At 39.3% G+C, this 24,445-nt stretch overlaps 1 protein-coding gene across 3 annotated transcripts in view; it reads right to left on the reverse strand.

Annotated features, from left to right (window-relative positions):
- Positions 1-24,445, reverse strand: part of LOC306872858 (zinc finger protein basonuclin-2-like) — a 232,230-nt gene that overhangs the window by 14,242 nt on the left and 193,543 nt on the right. The window lies entirely within an intron of this gene.

Raw genomic sequence — 24,445 nt, forward strand, 5'->3', positions numbered from 1 at the left:
ACAGTATAATTGAGAGCTATCAATTTTAAAATGTATTAGACTTTAAAAAAATTACTTCTAATTTAATTGAACTTAAAGGATTAGTTCACTTTCAAATAAAAATTTCCTGATAATTTACTCACCCCCATGTCATCCAAGATATTTATGTATTTCTTTCTTCAGTCGAAAAGAAATTAAGGTTTTTGATGAAAACATTCCAGGAGTATTCTTCATATAGTGCAGTTCAATGGATTCCAAACGGTTGAAGGTCAAAATTACAGTTTAAGTGCAGCTTCAAAGGGCTATAAACGATACCAGACAATGAATAAGGGTCTTATCTATCGAAACGATCGATCATTTAAAAAAAAAAAAAAAAAGTATATGCTTTATAAACACAACTGCTCGCCTGTTCTGTGATACAAGGTCATGACGTAATGACGTTGAAAAGGTCAAACTTGACGTAGGCTAAAGTATGAGTCAGTGTTTACAAGTTGAACGTGTAAATACTAAGTCAAATGCTGTTTACAAAAAAAGGGAGCTACAACTCAACGAGTTTACAAGGTAAAACAACGATGTCGGACGATTTTGAACTTAGAGGAGAAGATGAGATGGAGCCTACGTCAAGCATGAGCTTTTCAATGTCATTATGTCATGACCGCATATCACAGAACAGGCGAGCATTTGTGTTTATAAAGCATATGCATTTTTATTTATTTATTTTTTTAAATGACCAATCGTTGCGCTAGATAAGACCCTTATTTATCGTCTGGTATCGTTTATAGCCCTTTGAAGCTGCACTTAAACTGTAATTTTTACCTTCAACTGTTTGGAATCCATTGAACTGCACTATATGAAGAAGATTCCTGGAATGTTTTCATCAAAAACCTTAATTTCTTTTCGACTGAAGAAAGAAATCCATAAATATCTTGGATGACATGGTGGTGAGTAAATTATCAGGAAATTTTGAACGCTGCTGAACAAGAAGTGGATGCATCATATTTTCTCTCAACTCTATTTTTTACCTTTTCTAACCCACTTCAGGTCTTAAAGTCACACCTTAAAGGTGTGTTAGATGAGTGAGACAGTGCTGGGCTGCTCCAGGACAGTTTTGAAAACCATTTCAGAGACATGCTCTTAAATGTAACTCATATTTAAGCTTCTTACTTGGCTCTCAATGAAAGCGGACGCATTTTTCTCTCCCTCTCCTCCCCTTACCTTCCCTGCTTTGCTCTCTCGTCTCGTCTATTGTCTAATACTTGAGAGAGTCTCTCTGCACTGCTCTCCAAACTGAAAAATCATGGATTTGATCAACTGGTCTCTCAACGCAATTGACACCATCTTCTCGACGAGAAGCTTGGGTTCGGGGGAACCTGACTGCCCTGCCGGAACGTTCGCAGCTGGCTACACGATGGACGCATGGGAAAGGTGGCGGGTCATGTGTCTGGCGGCTCTTTCCGTGGAGGACATTGAAGATATCTACTTATTCGGAACCATGATAACAGGTTTTCTGCTGATTGGATTAGGCTTTGCCCTGGGTTATCGAAGAATTCAGGAAACGGGAACAGCTGTCAAAAGCCTCACAAGGCTGCCAGTTATGATTGAAGCAGTGGGCAGAGCGGTCAGCACTGAGACTGAGACGATTAACCACAATATGGATACCATCACGGAGAAGCTCACGGCTTTGCAAAGGAAAATTGATGGATTTGGAGACCAGAATGGACAATGAGAGTAGCCGTGAAATTGGAATGCGGCTACTCGCCCCAAGACCAAACAATCGCAATCTTATCTTCTTTCGGCTCCCCTACACCAGCAGACAAGGTCGCTGTTGGGAAAAAACAACCCCGGGAAGAGCACTGCTGTGAGATGCTCTTGCGTCCCTCCCCCCTTCCACAGACACCTGCTGATTGTTGACTCTGTCTGGGTCCTGATCAAGGCTGTCTCCATGGCAACTTGCTGTGTCACTATCACATTCTGTGGACTGAGACAACTTGATTTGAATGCCAGCGTGGCGGCTCTCCAGGCCTACAAATACATGAACTCTACATACATACATACACACACTCATACGCACATATATACAGATATGCGTTCACCTCCCCACCCCCGATCCCTCGTCTTCGCCGCTTTGTACCGCCAGTCTGACAAGCGGGTCTGTGACCAGCGCCGAGAATGGCTGCAGGACCGGATGGCTGCTTGCCGGAGCTGGATTACCTCTCCTGTTGCAAAGTCGTGTGTCTATGTTGTTTTGATTATGTGCTTTTGTTGCTGGGGTGTTTTTCCTGTTCTCACACTGTACTCCCAAAGGAGCATAGTCTGGGGGTTATGATTTTTCTCCCCCCCTTCCTCATGTTATGTTATGCTGTATTTCTTCCTTAATTACCCTGTCTTCCTGTCCTGTCTACCCACTTGTCATATTGTATGCATGTTGTGTATGTATGGACAGGCTGATGGCTAATTTCGCTGGTACTTGTGACTAGTGACAATAAAGGGCTACTACTACTACTACTACTACTATATCAAATATATTACATGCACGCACAGTTTTAAGGCAGCGTTAATCGCCTTTTTGGTAACTTCATGACTTAACTGACCACGACATTGCATGCACGTAGTTTATTTTGCGCTTTGATATGAAAGGATACAATCTACAGAGCATGTTGGCGTCTTTGTGTGAAGATCATGCTCTATGAGCACAGTACAGTGAAGTTAGAGCGCGCGTCTGAAACGCCTCCCGTTTGATGTGTTTGTAAAGACATTCTGCGACTGAATAAATGCACTTTTTGTCAAGAGAAAAAGTGACACAAGCAGCAGTTGTGAATGGGGTGGCCAACACTAGGCCTGTCCCTGCATTAATTGCGTTAAATATTTTAAATTAATCGCCTGCGTTAACACGCTAATTTTGACACCACTAAAATATATATATACACACACACACACACACACACACACACACACACACACACACACACACACACACACACACACACACATATATACAGTAGTCAACATTTGAAGTGAATCAAAACAGTTCATCAAAGTTGTCCGAAGACAAGAACGCATTTTGGTTTTAGGACAACTTTGATAAAAGGTTTTGATCCACTTCAAATGTTGACTACTGTGTATATATATATATATATATATATATATCAGAATAGTATCTAGTAAGATACAGGTGATGGGTAGAGTAAGGATGAGGGAGTATCACCAAATTTATTAGGCACTATGCAGATCAGTATTGCTTTACGTTAATTGGAGTTTAGAGGACGCATGTCTCAAACTAGATTAAATATGAATGAAAGCATACTTTATCAAGAAGATGATGTCAACTAAAATGTGTTTGTTAACTTATATTTGCCCTCAGGCACACAAGTATGAAATTATTTAAATCTCAAAATATCATAACTGACCTTGGTTTGTTTGTTTGTTTGTTTGTTTGTTTTTTTAATATTATTATTGACATTCATTCATTCATTCATTCATTCATTCTGAAAAACCGAAACCATGGGATGTGGGAAGTTTCCACCTTGAGAGAGCAGTATTTGATGCCAAAAGTGTGCCACTCTGCTATTGCTACCATTAGAGTTTATTAATGGCACTTCCAGTTTAAGGGGATAGAAGATTATTTTGCTCTTCTAATATATGATCTAGTTTACCCTTGACACAGAACAAGGCAACATCAAGGGAGCAATGTTTGTTCTGATGACAATTCGAACTGACACAAGGCAAGGCTTTGTCTGCCCTAGCCTGCTAGGTTCTATGAATGATAAATGGTTACTCTGGATTTTAAGAGCTGTAAAAATCAACAGCACAAAGCACAAAGGGCCTTTAAGGCGCAGACAGTGAATAAATGTTTAAAGAGAGAGGGAGAGTTAGAGAATGAGAGAAAGTGAAGAAAAGAGAAGATAGTAAGAGAGAACGAGAGATGGGAATACAGAATGGTTTCACAACAGCATGGCCTCAGAAATTTAAGCAAGATAAATTCTTCAGAGACAGCACATCAATAGTCACTGGGGTATTTGTTGTTAAATATACATTAAAAACATTTTACACTTTCATTCCGTGTTTGAGTATGAGTTTAGCCTGGAGGTAAGACTTTAAATTTCAGCCTCAACAATATTATTTTATATGGCACAGTGGTTTGAACTCCTGTATTTCAATTTGATGTAAGTAAAAGAGAAAAAAAGCAAATTACAAAGTGAATTTTTAAATAGTGCTAAAAAATGCTTTAAAAAATAAATACTGTGGAATGTTAAAGCAATTCTCTCCTTCTGTTCTTTCTGTCTATTTTCTTACTTCTAGATGTTAATTACCTTCCTCCAGTCTTTATATTTCTATAATACATGTCAAGTCTGCTAAAGAACATTTAATCAGGAAAGCATCTATTTGTGTACATCCAATAAACATGTTTAAAAAAATATATTTACATACACTGAAAATATGACATATTTCCTAAAGGTCTATTTAACATGACAGGAAACATTTTAGAGATGTATTGCAGATGAGCAAATGCTCTAGGAAATGGACAAATCAAAAGATGTCTGCATGATGTATGTGTGCTATATCTGTACTAATTACTGAATCAAGTATGAAATATTTACCATGAGCAGGATGTACCATCTTTGTAAATACACGAATGAACATGAAGGATCTGTGTTTGATCTGTGTAGTGCCGCTTTAAGTCGAACACACCTTTCTATGTATGGAAGATGCACCAAGGCTGTACACTGTGGCATGTCAAACTAAGTCCAGGACAGCTGTGGCAACGTCTACAAGATTTATTTATTTATTTGTTTAGTCATTTAGCAGATGCTTTTATCCAAAGTGACTTACAAATGAGGACATAAGAAGTAATCAAAACCAACAAAAGAGCAACAACATGCAAGTGCTATTACAAGTCTTGGTTAGCCTAAGGCAGTACAGTTAATTATTATTATTATTATTTATTTATTTATTTATTTTTAAATAAAAAGACATATAGATAAAATAAAATTATAATAAAGAGTGCTAGAGTTAGAGGGTAAAGTAAAGATGGAGCAGATGAGTTTTTAGCCGTTTCTTTAATTGTAGAGGTTTAACAGAATTGGCTGGAAGACCTGCCAAGAGAGCATTGCAATAGTCAAGTCTGGACAGAACAAGAGCCTGAACAAGGAGTTGTGTTGCATGAACCGAGAGAAAGAGCCTGATCTTCTTAATATTGTATAATGCAAATCTGCAGGACCGGGCAGTTTTAGCAATGCGGTCTGAGAAATTCAGCTTATCATCAATCACAACTCCAAGGTTTCTGGCTGTTTTTGAAGGAGTTATGGTAGATGAGCCTAACTGGAAGGTGAGATTGTGATGAAGCGATGGGTTAGCTGAAACTACAAGCAGTTCTGTCTTAGCTAGGTTGAGTTGAAGGTGATGGTCCATCATCCAGCAAGAAATGTCTGTTAGACATGCTGAGATGCGAGCAGCTATCGACGGATCATCAGGATTGAATGAGAGGTAGAGTTGAGTGTCATCAGCATAGCAGTGATATGAAAAGCCATGTTTCTGAATGACAGAACCTAGTGATACCATGTAAACAGAAAAGAGAAGTGGTCCAAGAACTGAGCCTTGAGGCACCCCAGTAGCTAGATGTTGCAACTTGGATACCTCACCTCTCCAAGATACTTTGAAGGACCTATCAGAGAGGTAAGATTCAAACCACTGGAGTGTGGTTCCTGAGATGCTTCAAGAAACCTACCTGCAAAGCTACAGTACTGTTTAAGGTTTTAGGCACTTTTGTAAAAATGCTGTAAAATGAGGATGCTCTCAAAAATAATGTCATAAATTGATTTTCTTTATCAATTAACTCAAGTTAACTAAATTAAATCAACATTTGGTGTGACCATCCTTTGCATTTAAAGCAGCTTTTGCCCTAGGTGCACTTGCACAGTTTTTTTCAGGTAACTTTGCAGGTTTACAGTTCTTCTGGATTTAGTTTGTTCTGTTTCTTCATGTAATTCCAGACAGACTGGATGATTATGAATCAGATCTCTGTGTCTGGCTGTTGTCAGATTCCTTGTGTAAACAAAAATCTCACTGGAGTATTACAATTAATGGCAAAATGAATGTTTGGAAATATAAACTAATATTTCCTACTGACACACTACAGCAAAATATAGAAATGAAAATACTGGTATTCTAATAATTTTGGCCACCACTGTACATAATATTTATTCCTGTAGTATTAGTACTTGTTTAATAAATTAAATGATGCCCATGATCACAGACAAACTTGTCATATAAGAGAAAATTGACACTGTGTCTACACCGGACGCAACAGTTGTCACTGCCGCACTGCAACATCTAAAGTCTGTCTACACTGGACACAATAAAACGACCATTAAAAATCATTTGAACTTTTTGTCAGTACATCATAAATAGAACATGGCATTAGTTTACTGTCAGGGATTTGTCGTGTCACATCCAGTGTAGACAGCATCGCTGATTATAATGGATTCTATTGTATCTTGTCGCACCTCAACAGTAGACAGAATGTGAGTCACATTACAGACCTGAATCCAATGTCTAATGCAATAAAGATGTATCGCTTTTTTTTTTTTTTTATTCAAAATATTCACAAACTTGCTTACCATGTCATCAACTATCTGACATTCAGATTCACAAATATGTGTAAGTCAGTACATTTTGTCATTTAAAAACCTTATGATCTTGATCGTTATCTATAACGTGAGATGGGTGCCACCATGCTTGTTCACACTGCAGTTCAGAGAGTCCTTTCAGTTGGATTTACAGCACGTGAATTAAACAATTTCTCCCGAAATACATGTAAGTGGCCGATGAACTGGGAGAAGAAGAAAGTGAACTTTATAGTTACTTACACTATGTTTATCTGATATGAATAACATTGGCACATTATATTTGAATGGATTATTATTGCTGCTTCCATAGACATCCATGCGTATTTTACAAACAGTAAAACAGTTACACTAGTGGGGCCCATTTTAATTATTTTACAACTCTACGTGCCGGCACTGTCAACAACAGCTTTTAAGACGCAATCAACAAATGGACTGAGCAATGTTGTTTTTGGAAATCACCCTTAACAGATGAAAGGATACTACGACAAAGATATTGATTTCCTCAGTGGATATTCAAACTAATGTTTTATTGTGAATATGAGATTGAGCTGAAGAATGAATACTGTATCAGATGCAGGTAATCACAAATGCACATCTCACTCTTATAACACTCTACATATTACAATGAGCTTTTAATACAGTAATACAATAAGCTTTCAATGAAGCAACTTTATGTTCCTTCATTACTAGTTCTAAAGTGACATTTTCAAATTAGTAATAGAGGCTTGGGCACAGCTGTTGGATTTAAGGTGTTGGATTTAAGTCCATGGTGGAATGAAGTAGTTCTGCATACAAAATGTTTTTAAGACACACAGCTGTTTCTTATTTATTCACACTCTTGTACCATCGAACTATTCTATAAACACAATATCACGCTCATACTCATGTAATATCACTCTACATCAGCATGGCTGTAATTACCTACAGTACTCAGCCTGTGGCCTTGTGTCTACCTCGTGAAAACCAAAAACTGCCTGATCTTAATTACTGATCCCAGGATCGTTTATAACATAGTTCTCTATCTCTTCTCACACAGGGACACCACTTGCAGTGCAGTGTACGCTATTAGGGCCGGAGGGAGAGATTAAATGCCTCACATTGTTACATGTTACATCTCTGAAATATTATCCTAGCTCATAACGATAGTTAGTGATTGGTTCAATTTGGTGGTGTTGTACAAGTAACAAGCTTAATTGCAATAATACAAAAGTAATTGTTGTTTACTAACTGACTTGTTACAGTATCTCACAATACATTATCAGAAAATCCTAAGAGCATCCAGAATACACTTATTTTCAAACAGTGCCATTTGCATTTGCAAGTTCAGCAAAAATGACCTTTGACTGTTTGGAATGCTGCCACTATTCAGCACTGCGATTTTCAAACAAATGTGACATGGCCAAGTATCACTTTTGAGTTTATCTTTTTTTTCAAATTTTTCAATCAGAGTATAAAGCAAGAGAAGACACTGGACTGTAATGTTTACCAAATGGAGTTGGTTAGAAACACCGGGGCCAGCCAGCTATCATGATACAGGTCACAGACAGTACTTTTGGAGGGCCAGTGTAAGAGGGGCTATGCAAACACACCCATCTACAGTTCCAGAGACATTTCAACCCAAGAAAACTAAAGCTAAAGCCATACTCAAACACAAAGAAAAACTCAGTATTGTTTGAAAAGGGGGGTGTTGTCTAGAGTTCTGCTTGGAGACAAACATCATGTGCTTTTAGTTACATTTTAGAACTTTTCATTACTGTGATAGCTCTTTCCCATACCTGTATCCTATTGAGTATTCAGTTCTTGGTTCAAGAAATATTACACTGTATGGAAACTAAAACTAAAGGAGGTGAAGAGGAGGCAACATTTAGATTGACTGGTACGAAAAAATATTAGCATGTCTGCCCACAAATCAGCCTCAGGTCTTTAGCCAACTCCCTTGCATTAGTCAGGCAACAAACCTGCCATTAGAAGCACTTTTACACCAAGGCACTCATCTCCCAATTAGCTTAATGTTGCTTCTATCTATGCATTCTGCAGATTTGGCTTACTCAAATGAAATCTCATTAGAACCCCCCCCCCCCCCCCCCCCCAAAAGCTGTGATGGATTACACTGTCATTACACATCCCTGACTCCTTTACATAATGTGGCTGAACACTGTTTGTGGGGTTAAAGACAATTACTTAATAATTATAGCATTAAGTCACGGGTCTCATCTATCCATGGGGCAGTCAGCAAATGCTGCAAATGTATCAACTGTGATCTGTGATGGCTGTATTTATCTCACTGCTGCTGGTGTCACTTACTGAAACCCAATAATGATGCTGGAGGCTTGAGCTTTGTAAATGGTCTCTGAGGACAAGCAGAAGATGGACACATATTCGCCATTCCAATGTTGTAAGCATAAAAATGCAGTAAATTATGCAGTTATTATATTAACATCCCCCAGTCTTGTGTTAAAGGCTGAAGATTAAGCCACTAAATAAAGTCCTTATAGCAATCATCACTTATCATAGTCATGGGATCATTAAGCTCTTAGAAATATACTACAGCGTACAGAGTAAAATACACCGATCATGAACCATGCATGGCACTCTACCTTTTTTATATTATTATTAATATATTTTAATATTTGCTTTTTCTTCTTCTTCTTCTTCTTCTTATTCTTATTATTATTATTTTGATATTACAAAATATTTCAGTATCACATTTATAACATTTGCTTCTTCATACCTAATATAGAACTAACGTTTCTAAAGCATCTAATTCACCATGGACAATTGGTCTGGGAACCACATTGATCCAATAACTCCCAGTGGACACAACAGAAATTCACTATTGATCAAGAGGTAGCTATCATATGCCAGAACCAAAAATCCCTTCCATCCCCTGTGTTCAGTACTTCAAGGGAGGTTAAGCAGAGGTTTCCCTGTGATCTTAGAAGGTCTTGGACCTATGAATTGCTCAGTATTCTACTTTCTGACCTTTTTATTTTAAGCAATGAATAATTGAGTAGGGAAGTGGCAAAAAAAGGGGGGGGGGGGAAGGCTCAGTCAAAGCCCAGTGCCTGGAGCCATGACATCAGAGGGAGAGCTCACAAGAGTCTTGTGTAACTCTCACTGGTCAAATAGTGCCTAATGATTATCATAGGGCCTTCTATTCTTAGAAGGGCTAATGTGGACATGCAATGATATATGTTTTTTATAGCAAACCATAGTGTTCAGTTGTGCATAAATGTGTAAAGGCCCAAGGTATTAGTGAGGTGTGCGGCTCAGCCACCGAGTGATACATATAATGTATCTACCATTGTGCTGGATGACACATATGAAGCAAATGTGGAAGAAGAACAAATTCAGACCTCCTGGCTAAACTATAATCATAAATGACTGCTCATGATCTCGGTGAATAATAAATTCTCACAATAAATCATCAAAGCAGCCAGGATACAGTTATTTTCAAACATTTCCATTTGCATTTGCAAGTTCAGCAAAAAATACCTTTCACTGTTTGAACCACTGCCACTATTCAGCACTTTTCAAGTGTGAATAGAGGAAGTGCTTTTCAAACAAATGTGACATGACCAAATATCAGTTATGAGTTAATCTCATTATTTCACATTTTTCAATCAGAGTATAAAGCAAGGGAAGGTATTGACAAAATGCAAAAAAAAAAAAAAAACTCTACCTCTATGTCTACCTTATGTACAAAGGCAGCTAAGTGTGAAAGAAACTGAGGATAATTATTTTATTTTGTGTGAGATTCCCTGCGTAGCATCTTTTATATATACACACACACACACACACACACACACACACATATATATATATATATATATATATATATTAAAAAAAATGACTTTATTCAACAATTCGTCTCCTCCGCATCACCGTAGCGCCATTTTGGAGAGTATTAACCATTTAACCATTAACCATTTCATTAACCATTTAAGCCCTTGTGAGCTTAAACATTGTCAATACTCTTACTGTTAGAAAGAGTACAAATTGGAAATTGTGGTTTTGTCATTGAAATGAATCTGTTAAAATTTGAGTAATCTGCATCACTGTCATTTTGACTGTAATACAAGTCAGTGCTGATGTGGGGCAACACTCAGGTGCAGAGAGACTGAGGGAAAAGAATCAGTTCCAATTAATTGAAGAGGATTTCTGTGATCTCCCTCTGTGAGGGAATGGAATGGATTTGCTGATCTGGGAAGCAGATGTTAGGTGGACATGGAGTTCTTTAGGGGGAACAGTGGGAGTGCATGAGAAATGTCCTGTCTGAGGGTCTTTGGTGCAACAGTGTCTTTTTTATATTGTTTTATATCATAACTATTTTCTTTCACTCAAGTGATTACTTGCTAATGCCTGAAAAAGGTATAGCATATGCTCACAATTTGCTTCTTGGATGTCATGTATTGTATCAGTGTGATATTGGGATGTGTTTTACATTACTGTTATCATTTAGAGTAATGCTTACACCTCTTACTCGAAAGCTATTATATTGTTTTTATTAAAATAAGTCAAAGTGCAACCTTCAAAAGATTAGCTCATCTGGAAGGAAAACAGATGAAAACATGAAGAGAAGATATGTATGTGTTGTTCTTCTTGCTTTAGACAAAATATATGCCTTTTTGGTTGCAAGTCAAACAAAACAAATGTATATCCTCTCTCTGATCCTAATTTGACTGTGAGGTAAGCCAAGTGTTTTACATTTTGTGGCTTAAGAATCTATAGCACTCTCTCTCTCTCTCTCTTTCAAGCACACACACACACACACACACACACACAAACCATTAGAGAGGTTATATACAAACTGACGCTGCCACAGCCCATGCAGGAGAAGAGAATAAGCTAATGGACTCTTTGCCTAATGTGATAAGAGCCATTATTGACATGCTGCCAGGAAGATGCAAGACCATTAGCTCAGAGGTGGCTTTTCCATTCCCTTGTCTGCTTCAGCAGCATCTCTTGAGCTATTCCTGTCCGCAGGCCTCTCGAGATGGAGCTCGCAGACCCAGAGCAAACACAGCTATAGTGACTGTCACCCGCAGCATTATTTACTGCTGACGTACACATACAAATGCATTTGAGAATGAATGGCAATAATGTGAAAGGGGCAGGGGTTCAGCCAAACAGACCCATTAAACATGGATCTTGGTATATGTCAGTAATTTAGCTAAGCAGATCTCTGGATGGATGAATATTACCACCAGTGCTGTGTGGGTAGGGATCAAAAGAATAACAAGAAGTTGTATTAGGGTTTTGGGAAGACATAGGTCTAGAAACAGCCCTATCTACTTTTGCTTCCAGACATTATTATACTGTAATTACGTAATCTGAAAATAAGCATAATTAACATCATGTATTGCTGCATCTTTCTGTCTGTCTGTCTATGACTGCCAGCACAGAAACGCAGTTGTTCAACCCTATCCACTATGTGAACCCACCAAACAATAAAAAGACGAGACTTCTGAGATTGTCATTGATAATAGAAATTAATTAAATGAATTAAATTACTATGCTTTATCATTAATAATAATAATAATAATAATAAATTAATATAGCTGGAAGCAGCGATTACTGGGGTTCAAGCGCTTTAAAGCCTTTATGGCTTCTATGCTGTTAGTGTCTAGGCCAGGGATTCTCAAAGTCTACATCCAAATCTGAATTTTCATTAATGTCAAAGGTCCAGGACTTTTATCAAACATATGAATTTTAGGGCAGATCAGACACTGCATGTTTAAGTTAGTGACAAAAACAAGTAATTTCCTGTTGCCAGCAGGTGGCACTATGATTATAACTGAAAATTGGCCTTAAGATGTGTTAAGGCCAGGACTCTTATCAAACGTGCTATGTTCGGGGCAAATCGGACATTGCATGTTTAAGTTTGTGTAAAACAAGTAATTGCCTGTTGCAAGTTGGTGATTGTAATGGAATATTGGGCTTTAGATGTGTTCACGCCAGGACTCTTATCGAATGTGTGAAGTTTGGGAAAGATCGGACATTGCATGCATGAGTTACAACAACGTCCTTGTTCATGGTATTACTAGCATGCTTTAGCATTTAGTATGTGTATGTTTGAGCATGTTTCTAGCATGTTTAGCACTCAATGGCTTATTTTAGTGTGTTGCTTATAGACCCTTTTAGTAAACATTGTGATGTTTTTTCTGTGGGCGGAGCTTAGCTGGAGGCAGAAAGATTCCACTGACCGCTTCACTAATGCTTGTTTTTTTAACAATAACTGGAGAAATTCCGGGACTCTGATTGTTATTTGAAAAGGTTAACTTTAATCGACGAAACCAGAATTCCCTTCGGTTGAGTGACTCACATCTAATGTGTATAGTTAAGACAAACTCAGTTTGTTATTTTACACACACACAAACACACATTAGTTCATACACGACATAGTGAGATGCATAAGAAATCTTTAGACGCGCCCATAACAACAAAAGACAATACTTTATTTAACCTTCTCTGAAAATAAGTGTGCGCTGCAAATGCGAGCATTTTTGACGATGGTTTCTGTCCAGTCCGCTCGTTTTATCTCGTTTCACCACACCTGTCGTCGTTTTTTTGTCTGGCAGTGGCATCAGGTATGCCTTAAAATTTCAAATTTGAGCCTCTACAGCATCGATTCTGGCACCCAACATCACAACAAGAAGATATTTTAAGCTCCTTATGTAGCTGAATCTGCGCTGGTTTGAATCGGCCGCCTCCAGTTTTCGCTTTGTTTTGCCTCCAGCTAGCGCTGTGATGTAATTGTGACGTCGGCACAAAAAGGGCCTATAGGCCATCACAGTTTCACTTCCTGTTGCCAGTAGGTGGCACTATGACTGTTAACAGAATATGGGCATATAGATGTCGTGAGGCCAGGACTGTTATCAAACGTGTGAAGTTTGGGGCAGATTGGGCACTGCATGCCTGAGTTACAGAAACTTCCTGTTTCATTGCATTAATAGTATGCTTTAGCACTTAGCTAAGTGTTGACAACATATTTTAGCATGTTTCTAGCATGTTGCTAGCCTATTTAACACTTGCTGACACTTTTCAATATGTTGTTAGGAGTCCATAACAGTGTTAAACATGTCACTTCCTGTTGCCAGCAGGTGGCACTATGACTATAACTGAATATGGGCATGGACATGTGTTCAGGACAGGACTGTTTTCTGAGTTTTTCAAGGCAAGGCAAGGCAAGGCAAGTTTATTTATATAGCACATTTCATACACAGTGGTAATTCAAAGTGCTTTACATAAAAGGAAGTTAAATAGTCATTAAAAATAATAATAATCACAACAATTAAAACAAATAATTACAAAATAATAATAATCACAACAATAAAAACAAAATGACATACATTTTCTTTAAAAAATGTAAAACAGTTAAGAATAGAAAATGATTATACATAGTGCAATCAGTTCGGACGTAGCACAGTGCTCATTCAACAAATGCACAGCTAAACATATGAGTTTTGAGTCTGGATTTAAATGTGGCAAATGTTTTAGCACATCTGATGTCTTCTGGAAGCTGGTTCTAACTGCGGGCGGAATAATAGTTAAAAGCTCCCCTTGTTTTGTGTGAACCCTTGGTATTTCTAACTGACTCAATCCTAATGATCTGAGTGGTCTGTTAAGTTTCTATTCAGTCAGCATATCTGCAATGTATTTAGGTCCTAGGCCATTGGGTGATTTATAAACGAGTAAGAGTACTGCTAACATATTATTGTAGCCCAGTTTTTGCTGTTTACAGTGTTATTAGACTATAGCCATTTATATTTTTATAAGCAACTGAAAAAAGCACAAATGTCAGGGCATGTCGAAACTTCTTCAGTCCCCCAAAACACCCTTAGACCCCAGGGGGTTCAAATCAATGTAACTGGAAGCCAGTGTAAGGACCTGATAACTGGTGTGATTTTCAGCATGTTTAGGCCCTCAACAATATGATTAATTTTGAAGAAGAAGAATTAAAGCTGCCAGCAGCATTGAAAGGGCCCTCGCACCCAGGCTTACCGCCACTGGGTGGCTTTAGGAAGATGACGGTGAACAGTGGGCAATATGCATTTAAAGAGGTAAATATAGGATGAATATGTCAAAGTCATTTATATGTGCCAAACTTCCTGCTGCCAGCTGGTGGTCGCTATGACTATAACTGAACATTGTCATGTAGATGTCTTCAGGTCAGGACTTTTATCAAACGTGAAGTTTGGTGCAGACTGGACATTGTATGTCTTAGTGTAAAACATGACATTTCCTGTTGCCAACAGGTAGCACTATAACTATAACTGCATATTGTCATGTAGATGTCTTCAGGCCAGGATGCTGAACAAACGTGAAGGTTGGGGCAGATCGGACATTGCACATTTAAGTTAGTGTAAAACAAAACATTTCCTGTTGCCAGCAGGTGGAGCTATGATTGTAACTGATTATGGGCCTTTAGATGTGTTCCGGCCAGGACGCTTATCGAACATGTGAAGTTTGGGGCAGATCGAACATTGTATGGCTGAGTTGCAACAACTTCCTTTTCCATGGCAAAACATCAAAGTTTGTAAGGCCACCAAAGACACGCCTTTTAACGAAAACTCAAGATCTTCGCAATTTAACATACCAAAGGCCTTTAGATTAGACTGACCAATTATAATGTTGATGTCATTAAATCTGTAGGAGAAGTGTGTTACAGCGTAAAACATGTCACTTCCTGAAGCCATATATGGGAATATGGGAATGTAGATCTCTTCAGCTCAGGAGTCTTATCAACCATGTGAAGTTTGAGGCAAATCGGACGTTGCATGGCTGAATTATAACAACTTCCCGTTTCATGGCAAAACATTGAAAGTCATTGAAATTTTGGCTATTGAGCCATTTTGCCACACCCACTTCTGAAACCCATATCAGATGTACATTTTCCCTACTTCTGGCGTGTGTGTAAAGTTTCATGAGTTTTCGAGCATGTTTAGGCCCTCAAAAATGCTCAATTTGGAGAAGAAGAAGAAGAAAAGTATGGTCCTTGCACCATCGGTGCTCAGGTCCTAATAATAAGAAACAGAGCAATTCCAATAGGGTCCTTGCACTGCAGTACTCGGGCCCTTACAAGTGCAAAAGTGGCAAAAGAATTAATTGAAATGTCAGCAATAGCGGTCAACCAATATGAGTTTTTCTCTGGCCGATGCCGATATTTACAAAACAGAGCAGCTGATGGGCAATATATGATGCCGATATGCTTGGCCGATTTTCTTTTTTCCCCCTTCATCTCATAAAAGAGAGTCTAAGTAAATGTTTATTGCAGGGTACAAGATAGTAATAGCAGTAGTACTCGTAGCCTAATTCATAGTAATAATGCATGGCTCAAAACTTAAGCATCTTCTCAAAACAGTTCTGAAGCTTTTTGTGTCTCCCAAAGACTTGCAAATGCAAATTCATTTTCTGCCAGCAGGAGGCACTTTTGGAGCAGGAGGTATAGCGGTTTCCCCAGTAACGGTTGTAAATCAAATAAGCTACTTATTTGAAAATCAAACGCTACTTTATCAGGCATTACAGTAAAGACGAAATGAAAACTGTTGGTTCTTTAAAAAAAAAATTAATTCATATAAAAACACCCGTGTCGCATTTTGATTTTGAAACATGCAGTGCTCATGTTTATTCAACACAGCTTTAGTAGAAGCCTTTTAGGAAATCTATTTGAGGCGGTCAGGTGGTTTGAAGTGCTGGTTTAAGGCCATCATGAAATGTATGTCTGATACTAAAACACATCCATGATGGAGAATACGTTCACACGTATCACAAGTATAATATTAATAATCATTAAACATGCTCTCTGTCTCTCTCTCTCTCTCACACACATTTTGTTGTGGATATAGATATTTGAAATAAATGGCAGGTAACAAAATTCTTACTGCAAGTCTTCTCTTTATATGTCTTTATAATTTCCAGGCTTCACTGTAATCATAATGTTGCATAATTGTAAAATCTGATTTCTCAATGCAAATTAATATTTAAACTTAGACAAAATGTGATTTTAAATGTTACAAAGGTGATTTTTTTGATTTATGTCTAAATATGAATCCAAAAGCAAAGCCTGTGAAAAGTACTATATTAGTAACTAGAATAAGTAGTTGTCTGCTGCCATCTATAAATGCAATTTCAGGGGTTTTACCATAGAAATATAGTGTTTTTAACTTTTATAATATTTATAGTGCCATTTTTGGTAAAACTTTATTTTGATAGTGCACTTTAGACATTCTACTAACAGTAAGTAACTTTGCAACTACGTCAACTAGCAACTTTGCAAGTATATATCAACTTATTTCACTAACCCTAACCCTAGAATTTAGATGCTTTTGAGTACACTAGATCAAAATATATTTATCATATTTTTAAAATGACCCTGTTATAAACTGTCCAAATACAAAGGGTCAACTTTTGTTTTTGATAATTATTGACCTAGAGAGTCCAGATAATTGTACTGCAGTGGTTTTATTGAAGTATTTTTTTTTATAATGTCAAATATTTAAAAAACAATTTGATTAACAGAAGTTGTCCTAGAGTAAAAGTTGTTAAAAATGAGGTTGATCGATCATGTGATGTGAAGATTTACTGTATGTGTGAGTACATAAACATTTTCTGCAATTTGAGATCATTTACCATAGAAATACAGTGCTTTTGAAACTGTTATAGTGCCACCAATGGTCCAATCTCCATGAAACTTTGCATGCTTGTTTAGAATCATGTTTTGCCTGTGCTCAGCAATGTTTGTGAAGTTCTGCGTTTTTGTTTTGGAGATATATTTTGCATGCACTTGACTATGCCCCTTTTCTAAATGACTCCATAATAGCTACCCAAAGGGTAAGGTTCAACTTCTTTTTTTTTTTTTGGTAATTATTGATCTTTAGACTCCAGAGAATTGTACTGGAGTGGTTTTATTGAGGTTGAGCGAAAAACCTAGTTCGCAAAAGTAGTTTTTTTTACATTGTTGAGAATATTTGACAGCAGTGGTTCTTGAGGCAAAGTTGCTCAGTATGAGGAGATCCATCAAATGATATGAATGTTGTGTGGATTTGTTAAATACCACATGATTACAGAGATGTAAAACTCATTAGCGCCACCTAGAGGCAGATTTCATTCAAAATTCTTACAAACATCTAGGGCCATGAGTCGAATATGCCCACCAAGATTCATTCCAATCAGCCTCCGTTAACCTTGTCTAATAGGTACTCAAAATTCATTGGCCGATGGCGGCCATGTCTTTTTAGATACACGAATGTCCTCATAGACACCTATGGCACTTTGGACAAAGACACAGCATACCAATTTTTAAGTCAATCTGAACAACGGGTGCGTAGTAATAACTGTTTGTTTTTCCCCCTGTTATAGCGCCAGCAAGTGGCTTTTAACTGTGACCTTACATACAGATTGAGCTCTTATATACATGTTCCGAGTTTGGCAAACTTATGTTCAAGAATTATAGGCATTTCAGTAAAATGGGCGCCCCGTCACGGTGAGTCAAAAGTTAAGGTTTTATTTTGATAAATATAGATATTCACTCTTCAAATAATCTTTCTGCACTGGTTTCCTTCCGATCAGGTGAAGAACCTAGGACTTGTTCGCAAAAGTTGTTGTTTAAAAAAAATTTACAAAATACCAGCATTTGTCCGCCATGAACCAAGGATTCCAACGATATAATAGACTTGAGTCTGCTACTAACATTTAACACCTAAATCAATGATTAAATAAAGATTTTTGCCAAGTCCAGGTAATTTACCATAGAAAAATTATGATTTTTAACATTTATGACTGTTATAGAGTCACCTATGGACAGACTGGAGGAGTTTGCAAAAGGTTTTTTTTTTTTTGTTTTTTTTTTATAATGTCAAATATTTAAAGAACAATTTGATTGACGGCAGTTGTCAGGCAAAGATGTTCAGATTGAGGAGATTGATCATATGATGTGAAGATCTAGTGTACGCATGAATACTGTAACTGAACATTTTCTGCAATTTCAGGTCATTTACCATAGATATGTATTGTTTTTGAAGCCTTTTTAATTGATATAGCACCACCTATGGTCCGACCTCCATAAAACCTTGCATGCTTCACCTGTCGCATGCACTCACCTGGTGTTACATTAACTGCCCAACACGGAGGTAAGCGTAAAAGCACAGAGTGTTTTATTTACAGGATGGGTGGAACCAGTGATAGTGAGGTGAGTCGTGAACTTCAGATATCTTGCGGGTGATGAGTCGTGCTTCTGTGGCTTTCGTATTTTCAGGTGCTTGACGTGATGATGATGTGGAGCACAGGAGAGCAGGAATATCCACCACAGCACAGGACGGTCTGGAGACGGGGAAGACAACGAGGAGGAGAACAGGAGGTAAGTATCAACAGGTAAGGAATTCAGAGGTAATACTCAACGAATGGAATCCGTAGGGAGAGGGTCCACATTGCTGGAACGAGATCGGACACCCGGGTGAACTGAGGTGAGTGCTCTTATGTGGTTCTTGATGATGGTGATGATGTGCAGGTGCGGGTGATCAGTAATCAGGTGTAGGTGAAAGTGATTGTGATGACGCTGGAGACAGGCCATTCTGTGACATTACCTCCCCCTCCCGGAAGGCGCGTCCCGCGCCGTAGCCATCCAACCGGGGAGGGGGGATGTCGGTGGAGGACAGGGACACTGGACTGGCATCCAGGGCGGATCAGGAGACTCGGGAGGCCATGGCGGGACTGGAGACTCGGGAGGCCATGGCGGGACTGGAGGCTTGGATGACCATGGGGAATCTGAGAGCCATGGCGGATCAGGGAGTTTGGAAAGCCATGGTGGATCAGGTAGTTTGGATGGCCCTGGCAGATCAGGGAGCTTGGATGGCCCTGGCGGATCAGGGAGCTTGGATGACCAAGGAGAATCTGAGAGCTTGAATGGCCCTGGCGGATCAGGGAGCTCTGTGGCCTTGGCCCTAGGCCCGGCCACGCAGGCCAGGGGTGTATAGCCCCCCCCCCACAAATTTGGGACCAAACTGAAGAAGCGGGCTCTGAGGGGTGCTCAGGAGGAGCGGACACCAGGAGGCACCCCGGAGGAGCGGACCCTTGTTGGAAGCTCAGGAGGAGCGGACACTGAAGGACGCTCTGGTGGAGCGGGCACTAGGGGACACTCTGGAGGAGCGGGCTCTGTGGGGCGCTCTTGCAGCGCGGACCTTTGGAGGCGCTCTTGCAGCGCGGACATTTGAGGGCGCACGGGAGGCGCGGAGCTGGACTGAACCTGCGGAGACGAAGAAGGGCTGGACGGGACCAGCGGAGACGCAGGAGGGCGCTCTTGCAGTGCGGACATTTGAGGGCGCACGGGAGGCGCGGATTCTAAGGGGCGCTCTTGCGGCGCGGATTCTAAGGGGCACTCGCGGATTCTAAGGGGCATTCTGGCGGCGCGGATTTGGACGGGACCAGCGGAGACGAAGGAGGGCTGGACGGGACCAGCGGAGACGAAGGAGGGCTGGACGGGACCAGCGAAGATGAGGGAGAGCTGGACAGGACCAGCGGAGATGAGGGAGAGCTGGACGGGACCAGTGGAGACGCAGGCGGGCGCTCTTGAAGCACGTACTTTCGGGGATCGGATCGGCATTCCTGGCCGGGGTCTGAGAACTGGACTCTCGGGGTTCGGGATCGGCACTCCTGGCCGTGGCTTGAGAACTGGATTCTCGGTGTTCGGGATCGGCGCTCCTGGCTGTGGCTAGAGAACTGGATTCTTGGGGTTTGGGATCGGCATTCCTGGCCGTAGCCTGGGAACTGGATTCTCGGGATTCGGGGTCGGCACTCCTGTCCGTGGCTTGAGAACAGGATTCGGGAAGCGTGAATTCGCTAGGGCGCTCTGGCAGCGGGCTCAGGAGAGCCGCGAACTGTGGCGGGCACGGAAAAGCCACGGAGCTAGGCGGAACCATCTTCGCCTCCGACGGCGGTACCATCTTTGCTGCAGGCGGAGGTTGGGCTGAGTGAGGAGGGTTAGAATGATTCACGGAAGGTGGAGGGCTAGAATGAGGTGGGCTGGAGCGAGAAGCGGCTGATGGGCTGCTATCTGGAGATGGTGCATCCTCCACTTCGCCGACTTGAAAAGAAGATCCTGCAATCCATAAGGCGAAATTTAGGTACTGAGCAAAAGACCAGTTGGGGTCTGCATGTGGCATAACCAGTCGAATCTCCTCGTCCAGTCCAACTCTAAAACCCTCCATTAATGCGAGATCGCTGCAGCGGGCTTGGAAACTGGTGGCCAGAAATTCCTCCACATACTCCTCCACACTCCTGTTCTTCTGGAACAAGAACAGTGTGCATCCCCCAAAAAGATTGTCTTCCTCCCTGGGACACACGTTTATGGAGGCTAACTCAAACCTCATCTTCGGTAGCGGTCCGAGCTTCAGAATTCAGAGGTAATACTCAACGAATGGAATCCGTAGGGAGAGGGTCCACATTGCTGGAACGAAATCGGACACCCGGTTGAACTGAGGTGAGTGCTCTTATGTGGTTCTTGATGATGGTGGTGATGAGGTGCAGGTGCAGGTGATCAGTAATCAGGTGCAGGTGAAAGTGATTGTGATGACGCTGGAGACAGGCCATTCTGTGACACCTGGTTTCATGAAGTTTTGAGTTTTCATTTAGGATTTATAGGCTTTTGGGTATATTTGGACACGTCCTTTTTTTCTAAACAACCCCGTTATTGCTACCCAAAGGGTAAAATTCTATTTATTTTTTTATAATTATTGACCTATAGAATCCAGAGAATTGTTCTGCAGTGGAGTTTTTTGTTTGTTTGTTTGTTTTAAAAATTGAGCAAAAAACCTAGGACTATTTCACAGAAGTAGTTTTTTTTACATATTCTTGACTATTTAACAAATAATTTGATTGACAGCAATGGTTCTAGAGGCAGAGTTGTTTGGAATGAAGAGGTCTATCATATAATATGAATATTGTGTGAATGTGTGAAAAACAACGAAATATAGAGTCATTTACGCTCTTGAAAATTGTGATACCCAGTGGCCGATTTCTTTCAAATCTCTTACAGATCTTTAGGGCCATGAGTCAAATAGGCTCACTTTTGTTCCGAACAACTTCTGTTAACCTTATCTAATAGGTGCTCAAATTTCATTGGCCAGTGGTGGCCATGTTATTTTAGGCAAATGTCCACAGGGCAGTCGTGGCCTAGTGGATAGAGAGTTGGACTTGTAACCCGAAGGTCGTGAGTTTGAATCTCAGGCAGGGATTGTAGGTGGGGGAGTGAATAACCAACACTCTCTCCACCCTCAATACCACAACTGAGGTGAGACCCTTGAGCAAGGTACCAAACCCCCAACTGCTGGCCACTGCTTCGGGTGTATGTTCACTACTGTATGTACACTTGGATGGGTCACCATACTTGGCCACACACCACTTCCCTTTCCCCTTATAGACACTTGTGGCACTTTGGACAAAAACACTGCAAAGCAATTTATTGTGTAGTTATAGCCATTTCTAAGTTTTTTCCCTCTTATTGCACCAACAAGAGGCCAAGCGCCATGATTTTTATTTGTTTTCCATGTGACCTCGGATTGAGCTCTTACATAAGTGTTATGTTTTATTGTACATTTTAGTACAATATTGTCAAGATAACCATTTTTGCTTGATTTGTTTAATAAAAATAGTTCCAATCAAAGATCACAGCAAAAGAGTTGCACATCTCTGAGCATCACAGCAGTGTTTCGTTACTGAAGGATTTGTGTTTTTGAATTACTCATTTGAATCAATTATTCAGTGGTCCATTCATAAAGACCGGCACTTGCTTCATTCTTGAATCATTCAGCCGTCTGAACGAAACGTTTGAATGAATGCCTCAATGACTCACTCATTAAGACTCATTCATATTTAAAAGTTGCTTATCTTTGCATTTTTTCCAACATTTCATGTTTGTGTTTAAAAAAAGATTTAAAACACCAAGCTTGTAACAGTATTTATGCTGTTTTAATTTTGTAGTGTAAATGCATTCATGCTACATTTCAGCTACATTATGATTAAACTGTCTGTGCTTCTAAATGCCACTTCAGCTGGTTCTGTTTCTTCAGTGAAAAGATCGGTTTTCTTAATGCTGATTTAATTTGATTGGTAACAACCCTGGAGTTTATTATTATATTAAGTGAAATTATTAATAAAATGTAAGAATTTGATATAAAAGATGGCATGCGTTTAATTCGGTTAGGGAAAATGCCCTTTATATAGGAAAAAATGACCTGGAAATCAATTTATAAAAATTTTAGTATGCAGTAACTTCAGTCATATACTGTAAAACGTAATTTCACATATATGCACATCCCGTGGGGTATGAAAGAATGTTGTGTCCCACTTTGCTACAGACACAGTGTAGGGTATTATTACTACCATAGACATCAGTGTGTTGACATGAGCTTTAAACATTTATTTTTGATACTTAAGTGATTATTTAAATGAGTGGCTCACACAATATTTTCAACCACATGATGTGTTCATTTTATGCTACAAATATTCAAATGATTACTACATTTACTACAATAATAATTTTCTCTTTGTTTACAAACATAACATGAAGAAAAAAAACTGTTGACTAAGTCACTTTCCAAGCTTTTTATTAAGGACAAAGAAAATATATGTAACTAGACAGACTTCTTCTTATGCCTATTTCCTGATTACTAGTCTATTGTTTTCCGGTTTTCTAGGACAAAGAGTAGATGTGTATTTTGAAAAAAATTAAAATAATAATAATAATAATAATAATAATTAATTAATAAAAAAAAAATCCTAAACTATAAAAATAAATAAATAATAATAAAATAAGTAAAGACTGATGAAATACATATAGGAAAATATAAAAACAGTATGAGACCAATTTTACAATATGTGATACAGTCACAACATTATTTATGGGTCTAAGCTACTGACACACCCTCTATAATAATTTGCACAGCACTCAGCTTCCACAGTTTCTGTTGTCCCAGGGGTTTTTGGGATATGGAGTCACTGGAGCACGCAACCTTGCCTGACAATCAAAGTGAAAAGTCATGCCAAGGTGCAGAAAGGGGAGTGTCCATATCCGGAGGGAGTTGACACACTACATCACTGCAACCATTGTACTCAAGAGCTATTAAGCACAAGTCATTCTCTCTCCGCCTCTCCCTTGTTTCCCTTTCAAGAGTCCCCCTGGTCAAAGGCAGGTACAAATGGCTGTTTGCTGTACAACTCCCACAACACATTTGTATCAGCTGTTGCCCTCACTAACAGCATGTAAAACAAAAAGAGATCACAAATGGTTCCAACTAAAATGTAAGTCTGCAAAGTTAAGACATGAGAGTGCCATTAGAACATCCTGCCCACTCCATATGTGACCCTTACACTTTTCACAATCAGTCATGTTCTCAATACCTACAGTAGTAGGCCTATACATTTACACAACTTCACTGACACAAGAGAGTCTGTGGACTAAACTAAATTAGTTCCACTGCATTTCGATTTCTGTGCTCCATAATGCATTAAATGACCATGTTCATATTTAACTATTAACAAAACTTGGTGTATTTGCAGCCGATTCTGCATTAAAAGATGAAGTTACAAAACATAGTGTCTTATAACTATTATAAAACTCATCACCAAACACCAATGACTTGCATAGACACTATAAGGACAAAAGTGTTGGGACACCCCCTTATTTAGAACAGAAAAAGGCATTAACAAAACTGTGGCAACAAAGATGGAAACATAATTCATGTATTTAAAAATTGTATTTCCATCTCTGTTGCAACAGTTTTGGACGTGTCTAAAATGACAGTACCCTTATGTACAAGTCATTGGTGTTTGGTGATGAGTTTTTG

Source organism: Barbus barbus (genome assembly GCF_936440315.1).
Source record: "Barbus barbus genome assembly, chromosome: 7".
NCBI lineage: Eukaryota > Metazoa > Chordata > Actinopteri > Cypriniformes > Cyprinidae > Barbus > Barbus barbus.